This window comes from Arctopsyche grandis, chromosome 3, assembly GCF_051622035.1.
Source record: "Arctopsyche grandis isolate Sample6627 chromosome 3, ASM5162203v2, whole genome shotgun sequence".
NCBI lineage: Eukaryota > Metazoa > Arthropoda > Insecta > Trichoptera > Hydropsychidae > Arctopsyche > Arctopsyche grandis.
Window position 1 is genome coordinate 15,217,163 of NC_135357.1, and position 24,313 is coordinate 15,241,475.

Genomic DNA, 24,313 nt, shown 5'->3' on the forward strand with positions numbered 1-24,313 from the left:
TTTCTAATTTCGTCTACCTTCTTGCGGCCTTCCTTTCACCCTATTACATTTAACTCTATTACCATTCCAGCACTTCTTCGTGTCCACTTTTCGTCCATTCTTCTAGTTACTTGACCCGCCCGTTGCCTTTTCAATCTCTCTAATATATTTTTGTCATTGTCATTCTTCTCACCCACGTACTTAGTTTCCTATCTCTCCTCATTATGCCGAGCATACAGTGTTCCATACACCTTTGAGTGCATTGTATTTTGTGTAACATCTTGGCATTCTATCTCCAAGTTTCACATCCATACGTCATTATTGGCAAAACGCATCGATCGAAGATATTTTCTTCAGGGAAATTCTGACAAATGTTCGAACATTCCCTTTAGAATGTATTGGTTAAAATTACATTTCTCCTTCAATATAAACACAGGGGCACAATGAACCTTTAAAACCAACAAGTAAACGTATATATCGGTCTGAAGACTCAAAAAAATGTGCGCTTCTCAAAACGTTTGAATAATTTATCAACCGCGTGGAATTCGAATATATGTAAATACTCGACGTTATTGATAAGTAGATCTGTCTGTACAGTCGTCTGGAATTCTAATATAATCGCTGGGGATATGTTTTAAATCAGTTTACCGGGACACACGCCGACTGATATTACAATAAATTAAAATGGAAGCTCATTTCGGATGCAATTCGATTCTGAATAAATGCACACGTAATGGATCGAAGAATAGTGTTCAGATTATCTAACTTCAAACGTCGCACAGCTAGAGAAAATATAACATTTAGTTAAAAATTACGACAGTTTCATTCGCAAATGTTGTGTCGGCGAATATGAATGGAAGTGGACGATGATGAGATACACATACATTTGTAAGCATGTCTATAAGTTATTTTTGCAGAATATGAGACCGGTGCCAATTTGGAACATCGGGAAACGTTATATATAGCAAACGCGAATGTGAGTATTAAAGAAAATAAACTTTATGTGAGAGAAACTTTCAAATGAAGATGACGATTTGCTAATGGTAAATAAATAGACGAAGAACGTGGGCTTCAGAGGGTACATTTAATGTGTAATACGGAATCTTCACTAAATTTTTATAGTTTCTTATAACTTCCATATATGAAATTTCAGTTCAATACATTGAAAGGTTTCGGAGAAAAACTCAAAAAACCTCGAAACTCTAGAATAAAAGTACTACTTTACATAAGCTAATATTTAAAAAATATTAGTTTATGTAATTTATCATACCTATTACAATAAAAAAAAATACCATGTAAAAAAAGTTGCAATCGGATCTATCTATTGAATCTCGGATCCGTTAAGCGACTTAGGAGATAATTGAATCAATATGGAGAGGTTCCACTTACGGCAGCGGTTTCCAAACTTTATGCTACTACGCCTCCCTAAAAAAAATTTTTTTTCCGCGCCTCCCTACCTTTTATTTTTTAATAATTATAATAATATAGACACGTTTTAAATAATAAACCTTTATTTAAAAAAAAATACTGAACACTACAATAGACAGAATAATAAAAAGGTTTTGCTAAAGCATAAATTTATACGAACATCTATATTTATTTTTATATTAAATTACTAATTAAACTACGTCTAACACATCAAAATTTAGTGCGAAGGATGTTGTTGTTTATTGGCACAAAGTTTATCAAATCTTGGGGGGCAATATGGAGAGTGGCACTAGTAACTCCTTTTCGACTACTAACCTGGCTCGATATTTGGTTTTCATTGCAGCTAGTGCCGAAAAGCTCGTTTCGAATAAATAAGACGTTACAAACGGTAGAAGCACTTGAATTGCTTTGCAAAACAAAGATTCATACTATCCACTAAGATTCATCCAAATTTTAATTATGGTAAAATTTTGAAACTTTTGTTTTAGTGAGCTATCGCATGATAATTCTATCAATTTTTCTTTTTCGATGGTTGTCAGCTCGAATTCGTCTTCTTCATTGTAGTAAAATGGATTCTGTATCCACAAAAATTTTGAGATATCAAGGTCTTTGAAATAATTGGAAAAATGCAGCACTAAACCATCCAAGTGGTCAATAAAAAGATTTTTACTTGCTTCAATATTGACTGTGGCCCAGAAATCTTTAGAAAGTGAAAGCATATCCAACTCATTCTTTTGTAAATTTGATTTCCATAACTTCAACTTTTTAATGAAAGCTTTTACTTTGTCTTTTTGAACAAGTGGATGTATTTGTGATCCGTGCATTGCTTTATTTAAACCGCTCAATTTTCCAAAAATTTCAACCAAATAGGCAAGTTCATGTCTCTTCATGTTGCTTTTCTTCGAGAAAGGTTGCTAATTAAATGTGTATATAAAAATGAAAGAAAAATAAAAATAAACATTCATGCATTGAATTTGTACTGTTAAGCTACGATATGAAGTTATATTTATTTGTAGATATTATGGTATGAAAATTATTTTTTTATTAAAAAGTTTTGGCGCCTCCCCTGGCAATAGTCCGCGCCTCCCCAGGGAGGCGCGCCTCCCAGTTTGGAAACCGCTGACTTACGGTCAAATTAAAATAAGAAAAAGAATGACGTTGTGTCGATAAGCATTTCAGTAATTGACACCAAGTTTCAGTTCGATAGGATTAAATTGGGTGTCCCCAAAATACATAGACACACATATGTACATATGTACTAACATACTAACACACGCATTTTTTCTAGATAATGAAAACGTAATCAATGATCGATTCTGAGTTTGAATCAGTAAAAATCTCGAGATCGAATTTTCGCATGATCAAAAAACTTCATATATTGTTACTACGTACATAAATAAAGTAAAAAGTACAATTTTTGTTGGAATTTGGTAGTGGGTGGGGTTTTCATTGGTGACCACGTGCCCATTTACCGTGGTAGATTTACTTCAATAATACAAAACATATTAATAATACATATTAAATGATTTTGAGTTACTAAATAAATAAATAGATTGTGGTTCAGATGAGATCAGTAGATAGAAATTCGATACAAAATAGTCGACAAGCGCTTTCAAAAATATCTGAATTCACTGAATCGGTTCAGCAAATCAAATTCTCGTATAAGGAGGCTTGTTAGGAATGAATTTATTTATGGGTTCAATAAACAGGTACGTGTTTTGTCATATGGATGAAAAACAATTGTAAATGTATAAGTTCCTTTTTATACGTGTATTAAAATAATAAATAAACCTGGATATTAATTTTTAAAAAAAATATAAATTTCGTAAAATATGATAATATTATATACATGAAGCTCCTCGTGTCTAAAAGGTATTCTATATGCATTATACTAAAGAAAATTTATGTATTTAGTATTCTGCAGATATTTTTTTTATATTTAAGTAGAAAAAGGTTAGTTAGTACCCAATAATTTATAAGGTTAACAATTAAATATTTTAAAGAAAATGTGATACAGAAGGAAACTGCAACAAATTTCACTACAAGAATGTCAAGAAGTAGTTTCACATGCAGTGTATAGATGTCACTAATAAAATGCACACATTTAAGTGCAATTATATTTAAAATAATCAATGGAAATTCTAATAATTTAATTGAAATTGTAGAAATATTATTTGCTGAACTGCATTTTTGACTACGTAGAATTTAGGACCATAGACCGTATATTTTATATTATTATTTTTTAAGTCTGAAAATATTTTCTTGTAGGACATGGAATCGTCGGGCAATTTATTGTGCGTTCACAGACTTGGAAATTTTTTTATTATTCGTTAACTCCTCAGGGCTTTGATATTTGCTACTAGGAATCGTTCGTAAAGATGAGATCAACGTTCATGGAATGTCGAATTAAATTACTTCGGTACTGAAATACGCGAAAAGTATCCAAGAACGCTGCAACTAATTAAATACCGCGAGATTTATAGAATGTATCAAAAAAATTATAAGCAAGCGACAGGTAATACAAAAAGAGTGTTTGAAACACGTGGTTCAAAAACCGAACGATTAATTTTTATTTGCCGAAAACTGTTTTAATCCTCTCGCATATTATGTTACAGGGAAAATAATGGGGAAATTTTAAATTAACGCATCGGTCGAGACAAATGAATATTTATAGGTCGCGCCGGACTACCCTGTAGTCATGGCCGATTTATGTATCTGCGGACCGCATTGTGTTAACCCCTCAACCCCCATGCACAGGTCCCATACACCGAACCACCCCCAACACTAATTACCGTATGACTAAACGATTTATTATCGCTGTGGAAATAGTGCGGATTCGTTTATTGCTTAGCATAAATTTAAGCATTTGAATAATTGAAAATACTGCACTAAACACGAGTGTAGATGGAGTGAAACTGTCAGTCCAGTTAATACACTGGAAAAGTAATATATTATATATAAATTATGCTTATCGCTGTTATTTAAAAATAGCTGTGTATCAGAAGTCGACACTATTGTTCATGTGCATTCTACTTAAATTTTCAAAGGACGGAAAGAAAGGTCAAATTTGAAATTCAATAGACAGACTGTATTAAGGAAAAGACCAGTTCATTTAATATCAAGTAGGTCTTATTCCAAAGATGTTTTGAACGACTATAAAATAAAGGTGCAGAAACATAAAGTAACGCGCTATGTGTTTTTTTTATAGATATTTTTGCACATGCAAATAAAAATGCAAGCACGCCTAATCTTTGCTATCGCAATCATTGGCAAAATTCACCCATGAAGTATTTTCGGTGATATTATATCCTTATACTGACATGATTTGACAGTGATTAGCATATTTGAAGAAATGTAAGAGAAACTTGTCGAAAAAATAAGATCGTACGACTTGAAGATATCTCCATCACAGCTGGAAGCCACGAGCACGTCTCATGCCGCACTTTTCAGTGTGTTCTTACAATAAGATGCTCAATTCCGTTCTTCTCACAATTCATAGCATGGAACGATACATGCTCAAGATAATGCAGAGAGCTAAGAATCGAAATACTTGGGTGAAAAGTATGACAAGAGTAGAGGATACGGTCGACAGAGTGAAGAGGCGGAAGTCCAATTTTTGGTCTCAAAATCACAATTTCTTTCTGACTTAATTCACAATTTGTTATCACTTCTGTTAATTGTATATATATTCAGAAGTTTGCGTTTTAAAATGTTTTAAATATTGTAAAACGCAAAAAAATATAATTAGGGCGAAAACACACTGAGTGGTATGGGACGTCACGTCCTTGGCGTCTCGCTGTGACCGTAAAAAGTGGGGGTTCCACAAACCGAATTCGGGTGTAGTTGTACGTGCAGAATGCATATGTTTGAGAGGTCGCACGTGTATGCATATACATATGCAACCAACAAGTTTATCCTACATTTCTTCAAATATGGTATTCACCATTATCGATCACTGTTAAGAAAATATATGTAAATACAAGGGTAAAATATTACCGAAAACACTTCAGGGGGCGACTTTTGAGACTGTGTACCATGTTTATGGGCTAGGGGTGCTGCGTTTTTTCGCATGTTTAAAAGTATTTAAAAAAGAACTCGTACAAAAAATTCGTGAATGGAATATGAATGCGTCCATATAGAACGTACCAAAGAATACTGTCCATACTTGCAGGTTGCCTGCTGCTGCCGATACGTGCTGACTACGTATGAACAGACCTTAATGTGTTGCGGGATATTTCTCGAAAATAAGAAAAGTGGAAAAGTGGAAAAAGCCAATTTCAAATATAACGGGTCATATGTAAGTTTGCAATAACTAAGGCTGTTTTGATTACATACTGTTTGTTTTCGGTGGAAAACTTTGCACCGAACAGACAATATTGTTGAAGTTATATAATGCGAGCAATCAAACAAATGAGTATACAGGAAGCTGTATTGTAATATATATATATATATATAGAAATAACAAAATAACAATTCCGTGCTTTTGTATGAAATAACAGAAAATGACCAGACGGAAAACGTTATCGCATGATACGTTTGAAAGCTTGCGTCGCCATTTAGACTTCTGGAAAGTTTACCTCAGCATTGTAAAGGTATTCATATATACAGGGTGTGTAGTATATGATGTATGTACGTGTTTTTCTGAATGTGTGTGTGCGTTCTAATAAAGCGGGCATGTCGCACAAGTCCGGCCTGTATGTCGGTCACGCGCCAACCGCCCCCGGACGTCGGTGGCTGTGCGTGCGCAGAATTGGACACATAGGATGAAAGCAGAGTAGCTTGCTGCTTGCTGCTTACAGCTTACAGCTTGCGATCTTTCGTCGCAAGTTCGAACTGAACTGTAGAACCATTTATGGAAAGCGTTGCGACAATGCGAACTGCAGAGCGAAGACGGAGACATACCAAATCGTGTTCACCGACTAAATACTTTTTCTTCCAAATATAATGGTACGCATTCGAAATTCGCAATTGTACGAATTTTGATCAAAGTCGTGTGTGTATGAAACGATAGACCGTTGAAAGTTTTTCATATCCCTTCGTTGGCCGCGTCGTTCGGGGAAAATGGGGCGTGCGGAGGAGGGGATATGTCCATTATCGGAAATCCGTATCTAAAGAAGCAGCACATACTTTTTAATTAATAAATTACTAGTTGTTTTACCCGGCTTCGCTCAGTATTTGTAATATAAACAGCTTAAACATGGTGAATCTAATAGTAAATATTCATTTGTTTTTGTATTAAATTTATTTAAATCGAAAAAAATATATATATCGAATCGTTATTAATTACGAATTACAAAGTTACAAAGTCTCTTTCGAAATTATATATTAGATTATAAGGTATCTTTAAGTTTTCCGTTGTATTTTGGATCGGACCAAAAGGAACTACATTTTATCTTTTATTAAAAACTGGTGGTGCTACACAGCTTCGATCGATAAATGGAAATGCAGTTTAGTAGTAAAAATTCCGTCGAACAATGAAAAAATATTTACTTGTTTTTTTATTACATTTATTAGAATCGAAAAAAAAATTATCTAACGATCGACCAATCACAAACGTCTTTGATCAATCCAACCAATTAGAAACGACTTCGACGACAGCCAATCAGAAACGAAATTACAGACGCCGTTTTGGTTATATATGTATATAAGATTTAATTTACCATGGTGCCATTACGGATTTTGCCCCAAGGCGATTTTTTTTAGGCGAATATATTTTATTTTATTTATTTATAAAGCATAGTCTATAGACCCAATGGGTTTGTACATATTTATATATATATATATATATATATATATATATATATATATATATATATATATATACAAATTTAAAAAAGAAAAAAAAAAATAATAAAAAAAGATAAGCTGTAAATGAAAATTAAAAGAACATAAAGAAAAAAATTAAGATATTGTGAAAGAAAAATTATAAAAATCCATTCAGTTAAAGAAATATATCTAGCTTGTTTTTAAAAATATTAAGGTTTTCAGAATTTACTACGTTGTTGGGAAGACTACTCCAAACACTAACCACTCTGTTTGAAATGAAGGATTCTCTAATCTCTAATAAAAATTTATTCGATTTTTCTTTTAGGAGTCTGAGAGATGATGACGAGTGTTGTCATTAAGATTAGTCGTCTCTTATTCTTATTGTCTAAATGAGGATTCCCAATACTAAAAACATATTCTAATTTGAGCCCAATAAAATATTTGATTAAATTTGTTTACGTTAAGAAAATTTAATACACATTTGATAAATTGATTGATTATTATGATAGGTTCATTTGAGAGAATAATGATTAATAATGGTGAAAATTATGATATTCAAATAATGGTTAAAATGAGGATAGGTTGCTAATTTATTTGGGACCGTTTCGATAGTGAAATCAGATAAATGGAAAAACTCTGATGAGAAACGATCGACCTTGATTTACATACATAAGAAGATATATTTAAGAAGATATATTTATTTATTTTAAACAGACCATTGTGGCATAACAGGAATTCCTAAAGCGCCACAATGGTCAAAAAATATAACACAAAAAAGAAAAAAAACAAAATAACAATTAAACATAAACATAAATACATTCATACATAAACATAAAAAATAGCATTTAATAATAACAGATAAAGTAAAAATATCAAATAAAATATAGCATAAGGAATGCCATGCACCTACAGCCAGTTTCAATAAATATGTAAGAAACAACTACAAATACAAAACATCCCTGTAAGGCCCAAATGGAAGAGAGTTAATCAAAATTTCACTCATAAATCACAATCAATCATGAAAACAATGATGAGCGCAGACTACCAGATAAATGGGTTAGAGTAATTTCCGACAATTTACGCTCACTAAGGTGGAAAATATCACATTCAGTCTCGGCAGCAACGATTTCATTAAGAAGTCGGATAGCCCTTGGAATAGGAGCCATTCGAAAAAGGACTGTGCGGGCAGGAGGTACAGCCAGCAAATTATGATGTCTACCACGCACATAGTGATTAGGGACATAAAGTCCCAACTGCTCCAGCAACAACGGGCATGACGTATTACCACGTAAGAGCAGGAGAACGAAACGAATTAATGAGAAGTTTCTCCGAAGTTCAAGGGAATTATACCCAAGCATGCCCAAAAGGAAAGGAGTGGGGTAGAGATATGGGTAATACCCATATTCTTTCTTATAAAGGAAATGAAGAAATGCTTTTTGCACTTTCTCAATCATCAGAGAGTAATTTGCTTCATGCGGATTCCACACAATCGCATTATACTCTAGCTTACTTCTCACAAGCGAATTGAAAAGCAAGCGAGAAGACAAAGGATTGGTACTACATTGATACATACATATATTGATACATACATATGTATATCCAAGTTATGGCCAGCAACACGTGGCCAGAGATAAAATCCATGACCCTTCAGTTGATAGCATTATACGTTAACTACTGATAATAATAATGACGATGAGGACTAAGAGGAATTTTTTTTGTTACATATCAGAGATAGAGGTGTCATAAAGCGAATTTCCAGGAAAATCTAATAAAAAAAACCTTATTTTATTGAGAAATAAAGAATATAAGAACTGAATTTTAATAATTTCTAGAATATTATAAGCGATATCCGTTTCAATAAGACTAAAATTCTAATGTTTATACGCGGTTTTCTGGAAAATTACATATATGTACATACATACATACATATGTGATAAAATCGACAAATACTAAAAGAAGAATCGGCAACTACAATTTATATCGACCATAGTTCAAATTTATAACTCGTTAAATGTTTTTGAGGCTCGAACAGGTTTTTTCAAAATCATATCACTTTTATAATACTTAGTTGTAGTTTTCTGGCATATCGAATGGTTTCATCGCGTCAAACAAGTAAATTAATTTGTAGAAGGAATAGAAGTGATAAAAAGTCGGATTGCTGGAGAGCGTAGTAGTATCCAACAATAGCGCAAATACTATCAATCAAACAGACGAGGATAACAAAACACACACATGGGAAAGAAAAAGAAAAACTGAAATAAGATAAAAGGCAATGAAACGTGAAGAGATCCGACATGTGAGGCTTTAGCGCGGATGTGCGGAAGGAGGTCATCTATTATTTCAAACTACACAAATAGAGAATTTTCCAAGTGAAACTCATTTTTAGACACTAGCGGATAAATATAAGCTTAGGTATGTATGTACTTACATTATACTCTCATAAAATGTCTTCCACAGAAGTAACCTGATCATGAACGATTCACGTAATATAAAAAGTTCATCATGATTACGGGTATTTCGAGAGTGTTTCGCGAACAGTGAAAATAATTTGAATGTGAAGAACACGGTCGATTCGCAATTATACATAGTTCAAATTCGCCGAGTGCGCAGTGCTCGAACAGGGTTGAAACTACTGGGAAACGTCACAGTCAGAGACACTTATTAATTAGATTTGCATCCGGCCGTCGTTATCCCAGGGATAGTTGAATTTTAACAAGGGCGGAGGTGAAGAATGAGAGGCGTCGCCCTCTCTCCCTTAATGAACCTAATCACTGGGAGCGTCGGCTCGGTTCTACTTAGCAAAGCAAATTCCGTGTCACTATAAGCATATTTTTCAGTACCGTCTTCTCTCCTCTATGTGCGAGACGTAGACGTCGGATTTATTTGCAATTCTTATCTGTTAATTGAAAGGAGTTAGGGAAAAGCGGAGGAAAGACACGACGATCTGAATTAACTCGACGGAGTTCAAAGCCCAAAACTCTCAGGTTGTATGAATAGTTATCAGCTTATTATTTAATATTGTGCGAATTGTTAAATTTGACCGAAAGTTTTACTTCTGTTCTTGTTCAACTTGGTTGCCATAGTTCACAGTGTACATATGTATATGTATGTATGGAATATTATATAATATATACATATGTATAATATATGAGTAGGCGTCAATCCTCTCGAGCGTCATAAGATAAAGTTTCACAGCGAGATGTTTTGAAACTATAATGCCTTTGATAGAATCATCCTAAATGAAAAAAGTTCAAGTCTCTAATACTTATTTTAAATGAAGATATCTGTATGCAAAGCGAGGTTGTTTTTGCTGTTTACATAATACAATTTTACATGATACAATTTTCCGTAGCCGAAATCGAAAGAAGCCGAATAAATATGTACCTTTAAACGATCTCATTAGTGATAACAAAAAATAAATATAAAATACAACGGAGATATATTATATACATTTGAGCAAATTAACGAAAACCACAGTAAAACATAAATACAGACTGAGGAAAATTCGAGCGATTTTCTGATTTCTATTCAAGCGGTGAGAAATTTGAAGAGGTCTGGTGAAATGCTGAGCCCTAACAAAGGATTTCTAATTAAAGACTACATGGACTTACATTATTGCCAACGATGTTCTTTCACATAGGAAAAAATAGAGAAAATTAAACACACTAAAGCAAAGGGGCGATGACTCACTGAGGTGCAATTTGCACTACTTGTGATTAAACTTCACAGTTAAGCAAGATGAAAACGACACTTATTGATGCAACTAATAACTAGAGACACGTATTTTGGGCATTTTGCTATTAATGCTTAATTGATGCTAAAATCCGGAATAGATGCTAATAGATGCTAAATTCGTAAAATATGCGCATAGATGCTAAAATAACAAACAAAAGTGAAATTTGCAAAAAATTAATAGACAATTAAAAGGGTCTTCCTATCCCTATGCCCATTTAATATGTGAAGAAATTGAGGGGATAAAACAGAGCTTCCAGTTTACCATAGACGGGGTTTTTCCTGTCGAAACCAAGAAACTGCTTTTATCTACTACTGCAAACAAAAGCAGACAGTTGGAGCTGTGTATCCAAAAGGTTGCTCAAAAATGTGTCTTAAAACTAGACTTGCACTCAAGACTAAATGAGAAAAATCTATTCCTCTAAACATTGAGTAAACTATTAAATCCATCTGTGGCAGGTACAAAATCTAATATTAATGTTAAAGAAACAGTTTTGTTTTTTAGAAACCTGCCATTGTTTAATGTATTAACAGAGGCTCAATGTTTGGAAGGATATCAGAACTTTTTTAGACAATTAATAGAGAATATAAAAAGTGAATCCTCGCTGGACATATTGCTATTATTGATGGCAACAAAAATTAAATATGAAGAGTTTGGTTGTGCAGCTCTAAAATCTATTTGGTGTCCCGCTCTCTAAAATCTATTAATTGGTATTATATTTTTATATTCATATTTTTTGTCTCTGTATTTTTATATTCACGTTTTTTTCATTGTAATTTTAATTCCAAATCATTTTTGAATTTTTCTATTATTTTTTAATCGTTGTGTTTAAATTGTATACATACATATATATATAAATTTTATTAAAATTCATCGAAATTTTTTATTATTTAAAATTAAACTCTTAATAAAAATAGATGTTAAAATTGAACATTTTTATTGCCCTAAGATGCTAAAATGCAAAATGAAAATGCTAAAATTGACAAAAACAGATGCCCAAAATACGTGTCTCTACTAATAACTAACCAAAATACATCAAATATGTTTTTTCGAATGAAAAGTGCAAAAACGAAACTGTCTCATATAAAAATTTGCAAAATATAATGAAAATGCATAGTATGACCGATCTTGAGATATTTTGAATTTACATAATATGGATAACGAAAATATATAGAAGCTATGTGTATAGTACAATAGAAAAACGTATCAGTGGCGAAAAACCAGTCACTACGAATCTAAGTGATTTTAAATTATCACACATTGAAAACTACATATCATTAAAAAGTAGCGAGTTCTTATTTTAAATGAACCGAAACAGAGTTCCCAGGAAGAAAGTTTATAGACGTGTGATGTTTATCGTCCGTGATGTTCCCGGCAGCCACCCCTGGAGCAATTTCTTTAAAATTTGGTCACGTTATTCGAAGTGTCGCAATAATATGTACATTGTATATTCCAAGAGAGATACTCGAGAGCGCATAAAGCAGTGTGACTCCTTTGGGGTATTCAGCAACCCCCTTCATCTACCAGCTCGCAGTTCTATTCCGCCACTACCGCATTCGAGTTGATGGAAAGTCATCTTAAAGCGACTAGATTTTTTTTTCGACGCACGTGAATTCGAATCGCGCCTCTCGAATGAAAATAGAGAGGATTTACATAATGCGATGGGGGCAAAAATGGTGCGAACGCAGCGCAATGGCGGCAATGCCAGTCGCAATCGACTTAAATACGACCAGTGCCGTACAAGTGGGGTAATTTGATTTCAAAACAATTCTGTTCGCATCTACGTATAATACACACAAAAGTCAATGCATGTACATACATATGTAGGTACTGGTCGTTGCTACGGCAAAAACAATAAAGGAGCTGTGATGTGACAATTTAATATGAATTAGACACGTTGATCTAGAGAGGACTGGGGCTTCTCAAGTCCCCAGACAGAGGAGATAGGGAGATTTAGGGGATACTCGAACGTATTTCGAGATACGCGCTGAATGTGTAATGCGCTCTCGTGCAAAACGGAACGAGCTGATTGAAAAGGACTTTCCACGGCCAAGGGATAGAGAGAACGTTTGCATCGATAATTTGCCAATAAAAGGGAATGCAAAATGAGAAACTTGCAAGTAAATGTAATACGTACATACAGAACGTATCGAATAGGTATATAAATATATCTAAAAAGAAATTAAAAATTGAATCGAAGTACATATAAACCTCTGAAGCGTACTGTGCGCTTCAGAGGAAGATGGAAAATTTCTAAAAATGGATCAAAGAAGACTACCTTTATTCGACTGATATCCATAGCTTTATGATCGTAAGGTGTTTCCAAGAAGAAGGGACGATTAGATTACACGGGAGAAATCAAACCACGTATATTGTACATACATACATATATCCATAGCGTAGTGAACTGGTAAAACTATTGCATACCAGAAGATAGGTCGTGAGTTCATGTCCCGGCCAAATACGCTGCTGGCGAGGTCATGTGGTTGTTAAAAAACAGGTAGAATGTCTACTTTTAGAATTTTCTAATTTTTCTAGCTTAATTGCTGTGACGGATACAATAAATGGGTATCATCGCCTTCAGTTCTTGCAAATTCCAGTTATTAGCAACTCGGATTTGTTGAATCTTACAAATGCTACTTACATAATGTATTTCTCACAAATATTCTGTGTATCAAAAAAATTGACTGTCCATAGATGTCTACTGTCTTCAATGTACTGCTATGTAAAATAAATTGTCAGTATTTACGCGTACAAAATGAATCTAACCATATGTATCACTTTGGGGTAATTCCTGTTATGTAAAAAATAATGCAAATAATTCATGTACATATGCAGAATTGGAAATTTAAAATAAAAATTGTACGTTCCTAAAATACATATACCTACATATACATATTGAGATAAAATATATAATAAAGTTTCGTATATGTACTTTGATCATTTTAGCATTTTTATTGAAAAATATGATGAATCATAGATGAATACGTTCACCAGGATTTTGATAAAAAAATTGTATAATTGAAATGATATATGTACATATGTATGTATGTATATGGATCCATATATTATATTATACGAATATTTCAAGCAAAATTTAAAATAATACAAACCACCGTCGAAATTAAAGTACGAATAAAATAATACAGAGACAAAACTGAAATAATATATGTATCCTGAATCTTCTTTGTTTACATTCAAAATATATTATGAAAGCGGAAGTTCCTTTCAGAGCGTATATATAATATGTACAACTAAGAATGTATGCAGGTTAACAGAATAATATAAATTGCGATATACAATTGGGTGACGAATACAAAAGTTTAATAGATGAGCGTCACATTTACGTTTATAAATAATATGGGATTAATAGAAACGGAACCCGCTAAACTAAATTAAGGGTGGATTTGTCAGAGAAGCAATAAATTTCGTGCAGAGGTTTAAAACAATAGGGGTGCACAGAGCGCGGCTCCAGAACTCCGCGGGGCCGTCGACAATGGCTCTTCTTGGGCCGGCCAGTTGTTGTCAACCGGCGGCGACGGAAGCTGTTCTCCCTACCTCACCCCGAACCCGTTCCCCTGGACTAATGTGTCTGGGGGCTGCTCTTTATGGAGACCAGTTTCCTGTTATGGAAGCGGTAATTTATTGCCTTCGGAACTTGTCCGCCTTGGTGAACGTGGCTGCACACGTCGGGCATGATGGCGAGACATCGGTCCTTGGAGCAGGATGATTTTCATAATTCACCAACGAAAATTACACTCGGTCTCGATCTAAAATGCTTGTTTTATCACGTATCAAAATATCATGCGAAGGGCAACGATCTCGGATGACTTCGAAAACAAAATCCGAAGGCTATTTTCAGGACATGTTTATTTTTATACGTGTGTTTTTAGATACTTTGTTCGTAAAAGGCAAATATTTGTGCGATAGGATATAATTAGCCACACACATGCAACGCGACATTGTCCTGTATGTTATGTACTTATTTATAAATAATGAAAATAAGGGAAAGTAAATTACGTATAAATAGATAACGTTATGACATACAAAAATTCATATATTTTACTGAAATGAGAAACGATATTTAATGGACATCGACAACGAACTGGAACCGCGCTAATAATGACGATTAAGTTTTATGTACACTACAAAGTTTCAGATTTTTTTTCGTATCTTGGCAATGTGAAAAAATATCCCATATGAGGGTTTTCAATGTAAAATTATTCCATTTATGCGATGAGGTGAATTAAAAAAAATGAATAACTAAAACCGAGCTTAAATGGAAAAAATAACGTTCGATAACACTGAGCAACAAAAAAAAAATACCAGAGCGGAGACTAGCCAATCTTTAGTAAGTTTGACCCACTGAATTCGAATATGATATTGATTTTTGTTGGTGGGTGATCGTTTACGAGATATGAGCGTTTAAAAAAATCCGCGATTTTTACAGTTTTTTGGCTTTTGCGGTCTTTAACTCAAAATTTAGGATTGTTACGCTCAAAGTGAGTATTGGAATCAATAGTCAGATATTTTTCGTATTAATTGTTATATTTCATTGCTTTAAAATACTTCTAATTAAATGTCTAGCGAATTTTAAAAGTCAAAAATATATTTTTTTTTACGGATTTTTTTTCCATGCTATTTTTCATTTATTTGGCAAATTTTTTATTTCACCACGTTTATAAGGATTGGTTTTCTATCTCAATTTTTTTATCTAAACGTACTAACTAAAGCGGTAATTGCAATTTAAATGCTTTCGTTGTATATATGGTTGTATCGCGTAATATGTTAGGGCAAGCGAGATGGCATGTAGCCGACCGCTGTACTCTGTGAGTATCAATGACTCACGAATAAGACTGGTAAAACAGCTAACTGTCGTCGGTACAAAAAATAATTATATTTTACATAAAATACCACTGAAACATATGTATGTATATTTACATATACATATATCAGGGATGCATTTGCTTCACAAAATTAAATGTATCTTAACCAATCATATTCGAGAGAAGAAATGTCACTCTATAAAATTATTTCAATTCATTGTTGAATATAAATCAATGTCTTCGTTCCCGAATTAATTTTTTTATATGTAAACGTGCGTATTTGGAATAAAAATTTTAAATTTTATTTTTAGTTTTTGTGTTAATATATTTTTCTTCAACATAAAATTTCAAGAACTTTCATGAAATTTATTGTTTAGCCTAATTTAATTAATCGCTACGCGTTTGTAGAAAGCGCGTGCCCCAGCACCACGTATTTTCAAATAAAAAAAAGAACTTTTATTAATAATTAAATTATTTTAATATTTTAACTTACATAATTGGTGAGCCTCAATCGATCCAACATAAAATTTCACAGAAAAAATACACTTTTTTTCACTAGGGCTGCCACACAATAGATCAATAAAAAACCATGTGAAACGTATAAGAGGTTAGTAAAAATGTATACAACAAGTCACGAAGATAAGACAAACTAGTTATGAATAATCAAAACAAATCAACCGATTATTGTTAACACGTGTTAGAAATAAACGAAAGACGTGTGTTTCGTACGCAATGACACATCTCGTAAAGAATCTGCGTCACACGAAATTACATTCTTCTAATCGAAAAACAATTTCGATGAAACATTTTGAAACATTACTTTCAGTTCAAAAGCATTTGTTCTACAGATTTAAAGAACTGAATTTTATCACGTGAAACACAATTTGCAGATACAGATGACGACAATTAAATCGTATCAGAAGTTGCAAAATAAAACAACTCGAATCACCGAGAAATTAAAATATCAAGATTATATACATAGATACTTATGTAGCAACGGACTTAAAAGCTTAAAGCGGTGCAAACGTTGTGCTAGTAGGAAAGTTCTTGCGTTACATAAAACCATGCACATATTATCGTGTATTTTCTGGCTTCTTTTCTGAAACTTTTAAAACATTAATAGTAATTGTAATATACGAGGTGGTAAAGCAGGATCGTATGAAACTTGCATTATCCACATAAACAACGGTTTCACATGCAAGCTCTGACCTTCCGAAATGCTACACTTCACGCCGTGCAGCTTCAACACTCGCCAGCTTCCTTCGCGTAATTAATTTCCGTCGCGGAGATACAAAATTAATTTCGAGGATGAAGGGGGATGAGACGGTAGGATCCCGCGGTTTCTACTTTGTTACGCGATGCCGACCTGTAAATTATCGGGCTTCTAATGGAAGCCGAGCGGCTCACAGCGATTGCGAATATTAAGACATTAGATAGCAAAGAGGGGTGGGTTTATAGTGGAGGTTAGAAAAGCAAACTTTCATCGACTACCCTCACGTCACACGGGCACCTAAACACTTGGAGACTTTGCGTTTACGATTACTCAAACACCAGGGAGCGGGCGGTTGTCAAACAACGTCCGGAAATATGTCCGGAAACAAGAGATAAAACACGTTTACTCATTCAGTATGCTTATACCAAATTTATTGTATACTAGTGAATAGCCCGATGAAATATCATCGCATGGGTATAAAATTATTATATACCCGTATAAAACTAAAAAAAAAAATCCGGAACCGGAACCGTTATTTTCGTAGACTCTCATAGATAGTTTTCAATTCTTTATTTGTAATAATTTAACAATTCAATTCTTAAAGTTAACGTTAACAAAATGTTAATTAAAGTTAACAAAATGTTAATTAAAGTTAACAAAATGTAATATTTTCCGATTATACAAAAACGGTCATTGACGTCGTAACGTTGAATATTATTATTACTAGAGGTAGGATAGTCACAGTGCTATCCATTGTTCGGCAAACCTTTAACAATGCATTTACAACCTTTGAACAATACACGGCCCCCTCAGGCTCCGGTGACTAATTATTACACATAACAAATTACGTGCATATACATATGATGTGTATTTACAACACGTATTCTGGGCGAGGATATGGCGTTCGGCGCGGGCTCGTGAGAACATTTCGTTTGGATCGGAGGGTCCGAGGTTCGATTCCCGGCGCCCGCGGTGAATGAAATCAATTTTTTCTCGAATATCGTCAAAATATAAATAATTTAAAATAAAATTTAAATTTAATTAAAAAAAAATGGTTCAAAACCTCGCTAAATGAAATTATTAAAATTACGTATTTTTATATGGCGAGAAGGAATATTTCAATTAATGTTAAAAAAAAGGCGAAATGAAGAATTGGATTTGGCGTGATGTACGTGACCATTAGCTGAATTTAGACCTATATTTCTGGCTATTTGGGGTGATCGGATCGAGTCGCGACAAAGTCGTCTCGTCGAAAAATGAATTCATCGATTTTTATCGATTCATTCATTATGTTCGGCGAGTGTTAGGACACACACACACACACACACACACACACACACACACATACACACACACACACACACACACACACACACACACACACACACACACAGATTACCGTCTTTATATATATGATGATTAATTTAAAATTGAATTTATATTTAAAATAATATTTGGTTACTCAAAACAAAAAAAAAAATTCTACATATGTATGTAAAATATACAGTACCGTGCATAGAAATCGCATCATCTCTAAATACTTTGAATTCTTGGAATTTCTCGGTAAAAGGTCCCCGAAATTCTAAAATACTCTTTTTTTTTATTCAAAGGGGTAGTATTTCGACATTTTGAGGTATTCTATAAAGTTCTTGTGTAGATTTGAGTGAGTAACTGAGATTTGTGCGAAACATGGCGAATTGTGCAAAACTTGACGTGGCGAAAAATTGGCAAATAATTTTGCTATCTTCAAAAGGATTTTCCACACGAAAAATTACGTTGCAGTTGCGATGTCAAGATAAGTTTACCATGTTTCCTCAAAAATAATTGAGAAACGGAACCCGGTATTTGAAAGCCAGGTAGTCGTACCGCAAAAAAAATAACCCCTCAAGAAAATCGGATGATAAAACGTCCGTGTTAAAGGGATCGTTTGAAAACTGCCCAGAATATTAGAGGTGAATTCAGACAAACGATTGGAAAAGACATCATCGTCGAAATTATAAGGACACGACTTCGACAAGCAGGATTTTGCGTACGACGAATAGCAAAAAAGCCCTTGTTACCCTTATCAACTATATAATACTGAATATTTTAATTTTACTATATAATACTGAATTTACTATGTAAAACTAGTTTAAAATTTAAAATTTGTTATAAAGTTGTGATTACGTTAGCTGGTACTAAGGCTTCCAATCCCGGGATTACAGTGCTGGCAGAAATTTCTTTAAAAATATTATTTTTACAAAAATAATATGAAAAATAACATAAAACAATATTATATAATGAACAATGGTGGTATGAGCAATGACAGTCACAGTCCATTTTTTTGCCACCCGTTTCGACGCCGGCTTGTCGTTTCCACGAAATGGTATGAACGGCCTGTATTGTGTCGCAGATATTGTGCTCAACCGCAATGATATTTGAAGCATATTTTAACTGATTCGAACTCAGAATCGACTACTGATCACGTTTTCGTGATCTAGAAAAACTGCGTGTGTGTCTGTGTTTCTGTGTGAGTGTCTGTATGTCTATTGTGTGTCGGTTAATTTTGGGGATTTTTTGAACACTGTTCGTCCTATCGAACTGAAAATTGGTTACTGAAATTTTTATCGATACACCGTAATTTTTTTTCAAATTTTTAAGTTGACCGGAAATGGTACCTTCTCTTATATGTAGGTATCCTCTTTCTTTTTAAGTTTTTGAATTAAATTATCTCCCAAACCACTCATCAAATCGGACTAAAATTTCTTACTTGTAATAGAAATTATTAATATTATACCTCAATATTTTAATACTTTTAATTTAGAGAATCGAGGTTTTTTATGTTTTTCTAAGAAATCCTTTAATTTATTGAACTATAATTTTACCAAGTTATGTATAAAAGTTGGTAAGCATCCGTCAATCAGAAGTGGCAGTGTACTCTTGTTCAATTTTTTCTTCCACTATTTTTTTCGACCCCTTTAACATGTGTGCTCTTGACGTAAAAATTCAAGTATAATTGTTGTATCGATGTGATGAAAATAAAAAAAATCACTAAATATAATAGACAGGAAGCGGGATTTTTTCCTCTTAAGCGGGCTCTTCACTCGCACCGTGCGCGGCTGCGAACACCGTGTGTGTGAGTCGAAATGTGATTGTGTGCGTTTCGCGCGTTCGAGTTTGCGCCTCGCGGCGTCCCCCGTGTTTTGTCACGACGACGAAGCGAAACACACACACTCACATTTCGACTCACACACACGGTGAAAAAGTGATTCCTTCGTCGCCGAGCTGTCGAATACCGGTTTGCGACGATCCCCGTTTTTGGCGGAGAACTTAGTGCGAAGTCCAGTGGCGTAGCTACCATTTCGCAGAATGATGCAAAGCATCACGGCCCATGCTCGATTTGAAACAATTTCATCGTACACCACTGTTATACACTTGCGTATAAGCTAAGTAGGCGTGTCAATAACAAATCAGGCGTGGAGCCGCTCGAGTAAGAAAACATTGTAGAAACGAGATCTTACTTCAAAGTTTAGACGAAACCACTTTGGTGTTGAATCGTATATATGAGAATGTTAGTAAATTACGAAATTCATACGAAGAAATAAAATCAGGAGCGAACAAACTGACCAGGAAGTGGGGAGAAATTTTTGCATCAGGGCCCAAAATTTCTAGCTACGCCACTGGCGCTTAGGGGTTAGTAAAAAGTAGTAAAAATATGTCACCACACTCATTGAGTCGCGGCGCGATTTTCACGGGCGAGTGAAGAGCCCGCTTTAGAAAAGTCAAAAATGTTGTGACAACGATTCTTTCCACGCCCTGAACAAATTTAGCTGAAAATTTATATTTGTATTCTTTTTGTACTGACATAGAGTTGATAAGGTTTTGGTTGGAATTCGTAAGCCGGAAGTAGAACTTTAGTCTTGTGTAAGTTTTCCTACATTTGTGTTAAATTTGTATTGAAAATGCTCATAGCCGGTATGTGTGAACGTGTACACATATGTATGTACGATTATCGCATTTTGTTTTTTATCCTTCTTATATTCCTCAAATACATAGATAAAGAGTCAATTAGTCAAATCCGAATTTTTTACATAAAGTAAATGTAATTGGAGTTTTTTTTTTATATTAGGTGGATTGTTTCGATGAATAATTACTAGACGGTACAAACTATTTGTAAAAAACGAATCAATGAATCAAGGCGATGTTTTTTACTTTATTTAATTACATTTTCGGACGTGTTTTATTAAATCTTAGAAATTTATGGATGTGAACCGAAAATTTAAAGAATGTTGCCAAACTATCAAAAGTAGTACGCCAATATGGGAGTATTTTTGCGTGAAATTTCGGGAGAGTTTGAAAAATGCAATTGAACGTTTTTAAAATATGAAAACATGCAATTGAACTTTTTTTCTTATACATTTGAAATCCCGGTCCCGGGATCGGAAATTCCCAGCACCGCAATCCCGGTGCTGAAGTAACCTTCCGGGATTGGAAGGACTAGCTGGTACTATCGAAAACAGTCGGATGTGTAAGTTGCTTGTAAAAAAATAAGAATTTGGATATTGGAAATGCATTTATCAAATAAATAACAATTTGAGTTATAGTTAAATGGAGTTTCAATATCGTGGAATATGTATGTACATACATATGTTCACAGTCGAAGTGTATCCTCCGGTTCGTTCATGAACATACAATTTTGTTCATACACAAACTATTGGTTTTAACTTTAAGTGCTAACGTCAGAAGCTATTTTCAAATAGACTCACCAGGTGTCGCATGAAACTTTTAGCTGATGAAACATTTGGAAATCCTACGGAAACGACATTACAAAGTTGTAATAATTCTCGTTTCCGACAATTTTAAAATATTGCAACCCAGGGTAAGCATATGTATGTTATGTACATACATAGATAGAGGATGCGACAAATGATTGGGAATACTTAAACTTATGTCAATAGTGTGGGCATGAATAAATTGGTTTAATAATGTTTGTCAATTTGTTCGTTTGTGTACAAGATTAACAAGATAATTGACAAGATTGGTTTGTGTATGAAAAAACTAATATGTTCATAAACGATAGAAACGCAGACTTAAAATGGAACATATGTTAACATATGTAAGTAAATATTTCAAAACTTTGATCCGAATTGTAGATATTGGTTGACTTGAACCTAATCTGCTTCTATCAACGATATATATATGAAAAATTCCACAAACTTGTCTTAATAGGTAGGGTTTTATTTGTATTAGACTATTTGATAGTACATTGTATAATCAGTCGTGTAGTACTAAATAAAAAAGAACCAGGGCGGTGTTTAATTTTTACGACCCCCCCCTCTTTTTTCCTTAATTAAAAAATATGTATTATTGGTAAATCAAATATTTATAAAAAAAAAATCAAATTCTAACTAACAAATATTCTTACTTGTTGAAATTATGATGTTTTTTTTTTATTATTTTATAAAAACTTAGACACACTGCATCATCTTCAACATCTTGAATTTGCAAACCCGTGTTTTTGTGTCGAAAAACTATCAAATTTTAACAATTTAGAGAGGACTATTTATTTAAACTGAGTTATTCCCTTATTTTATCTATCCTCAAGTGCGTATGGTCAATAGTTCAAAGAATGTTTTATTTCGAAGTTTTGGGTGGTTTTAGATAAAAAAAGCCCATACATTTCATTAAACGTCTTTTAAGTTTTGAATATGCTCAGATTACTATTCGGTCGTGGTCATCAAATGTTAGGACGAGAGTCTGCTCACAATATTTAGAATACAAAATTTTATATGAAATATTAGCCATAATATTTTTTAATTGTACTCGAATAACAATGTTCAAGGCGGCGACCTGACCCGACTTCACCACTACATAAAATAGTATTATGTGCTATACATATATACGACTATGTGTGGATCGTTTTGCTCGTTCAACGGAAATAAATAAACATTTGATTCAGCTGTTGACACTGATTTGTGTTGTTAAATTTAGTTCTACATTTGTTTAAACTGGTAGTTCTATTACAAGCGAGTCTGTTTTAACTGTCATTACTAGAGGTAGGATAGTCACAGTGCTATTCTGTGTTCCATTGTTGTAAATCCTTTGTAAAAAAGGTTCGGCAAACCTTTAACAATGCATTTACAGCCATTGAACAATACGCGGCACCTTCTGGGTCCGGTGACTAGTCATTACATGGCGAAGAGTTTGAATAATTTCTGTGTACACGTGTTTCCATACTACACTTTGAGTTTGTTTATTTTATTATAGATCAATTAGGAATCACACCAGCTTTTAATATATAATATTATAAATGTATACCTGTACGATTAGTCCAATCACGTGACATACCTGAAACAAAAACAAATATACATATATTAAAATTATGATTAAATATAAATTATTTAAAAACACATTACAATACTAAATTAAATGGATAAATTTGATTTTGTCATAAGAATGAGAAATTTCATCTTAAGCATCTCTGTGTTAGTAGCTTTCATGGTTTCAGTGTTTCACTAGCGGTTTGGGCCCGTTCGGCGCCGCCGTATGATAATGGCGGCAATAAAATTTTATGAAGCCATTAATACCGCGAATATTATTATTAATTTTATTTGTTCAACTGTGCTGCTTTATCCGCAACACCCATAGCCAAAACCGAACAATCTGCGTTTGCTTTATTTGGACAGGTCTGGTCTCCGACCGAGACGTTCAACTCACCGTTAACGGAATTAAATCTTCCGCGGTTGGGTGCGAATATTAGTCAGCAGAATAACTCGGCGGTTGCGTGAATTCTAACCACCGAGAGGTTCCCGAGTGTTCGATTGAAGAGAATTTATTAGTAGTATTTCCGCAGTGCTGCTGGTCAGTGATATTCGTGACTACAAGTCAATCGTTTCCTAACGGAGTATGCCAATTCATCTGATTTCATTATTGAAACCGTTCCTCATCGAATTGGTAAAAACATCCTAACTACTATGATAATACTTAGAGTATGATTTCAAAATTTATAAGCTGCAAATTTATATACATCTGTAGAAGTTTAGTACGTGTCTATACGTCCAGTTAAAAATATGTGTTTTAAATGAAAAAAATGCAAAATCTGCGAGTTTAATTATTAAAATTAACTACAAAATCATTTTATCATGTAATAAACGTAGAGTAATATAAAATAAGTGCAAAAAATAACGGTTGAAGCAGAGCCGTCGTTACAAGGTGGATACCATTCTCACACTGACCGTTGAGCGCCACGTATTGAATTCCCCCTCTCTATTTGCATATGTGAGGCACGTTTACAAGGGGCATCGAACGAAAATAATTATTTCTGTTGATATTGATCAATGTTTTTATTTCATAACTAGTGTTGTACCCGATGACATATCATCGCATGGG

General features: G+C 33.7%; 1 protein-coding gene across 1 annotated transcript in view; it reads right to left on the reverse strand.

Annotated features, from left to right (window-relative positions):
* The window catches only part of mib1 (E3 ubiquitin-protein ligase mind bomb 1), a 445,383-nt gene that overhangs the window by 21,077 nt on the left and 399,993 nt on the right, over positions 1–24,313 (reverse strand). The window lies entirely within an intron of this gene.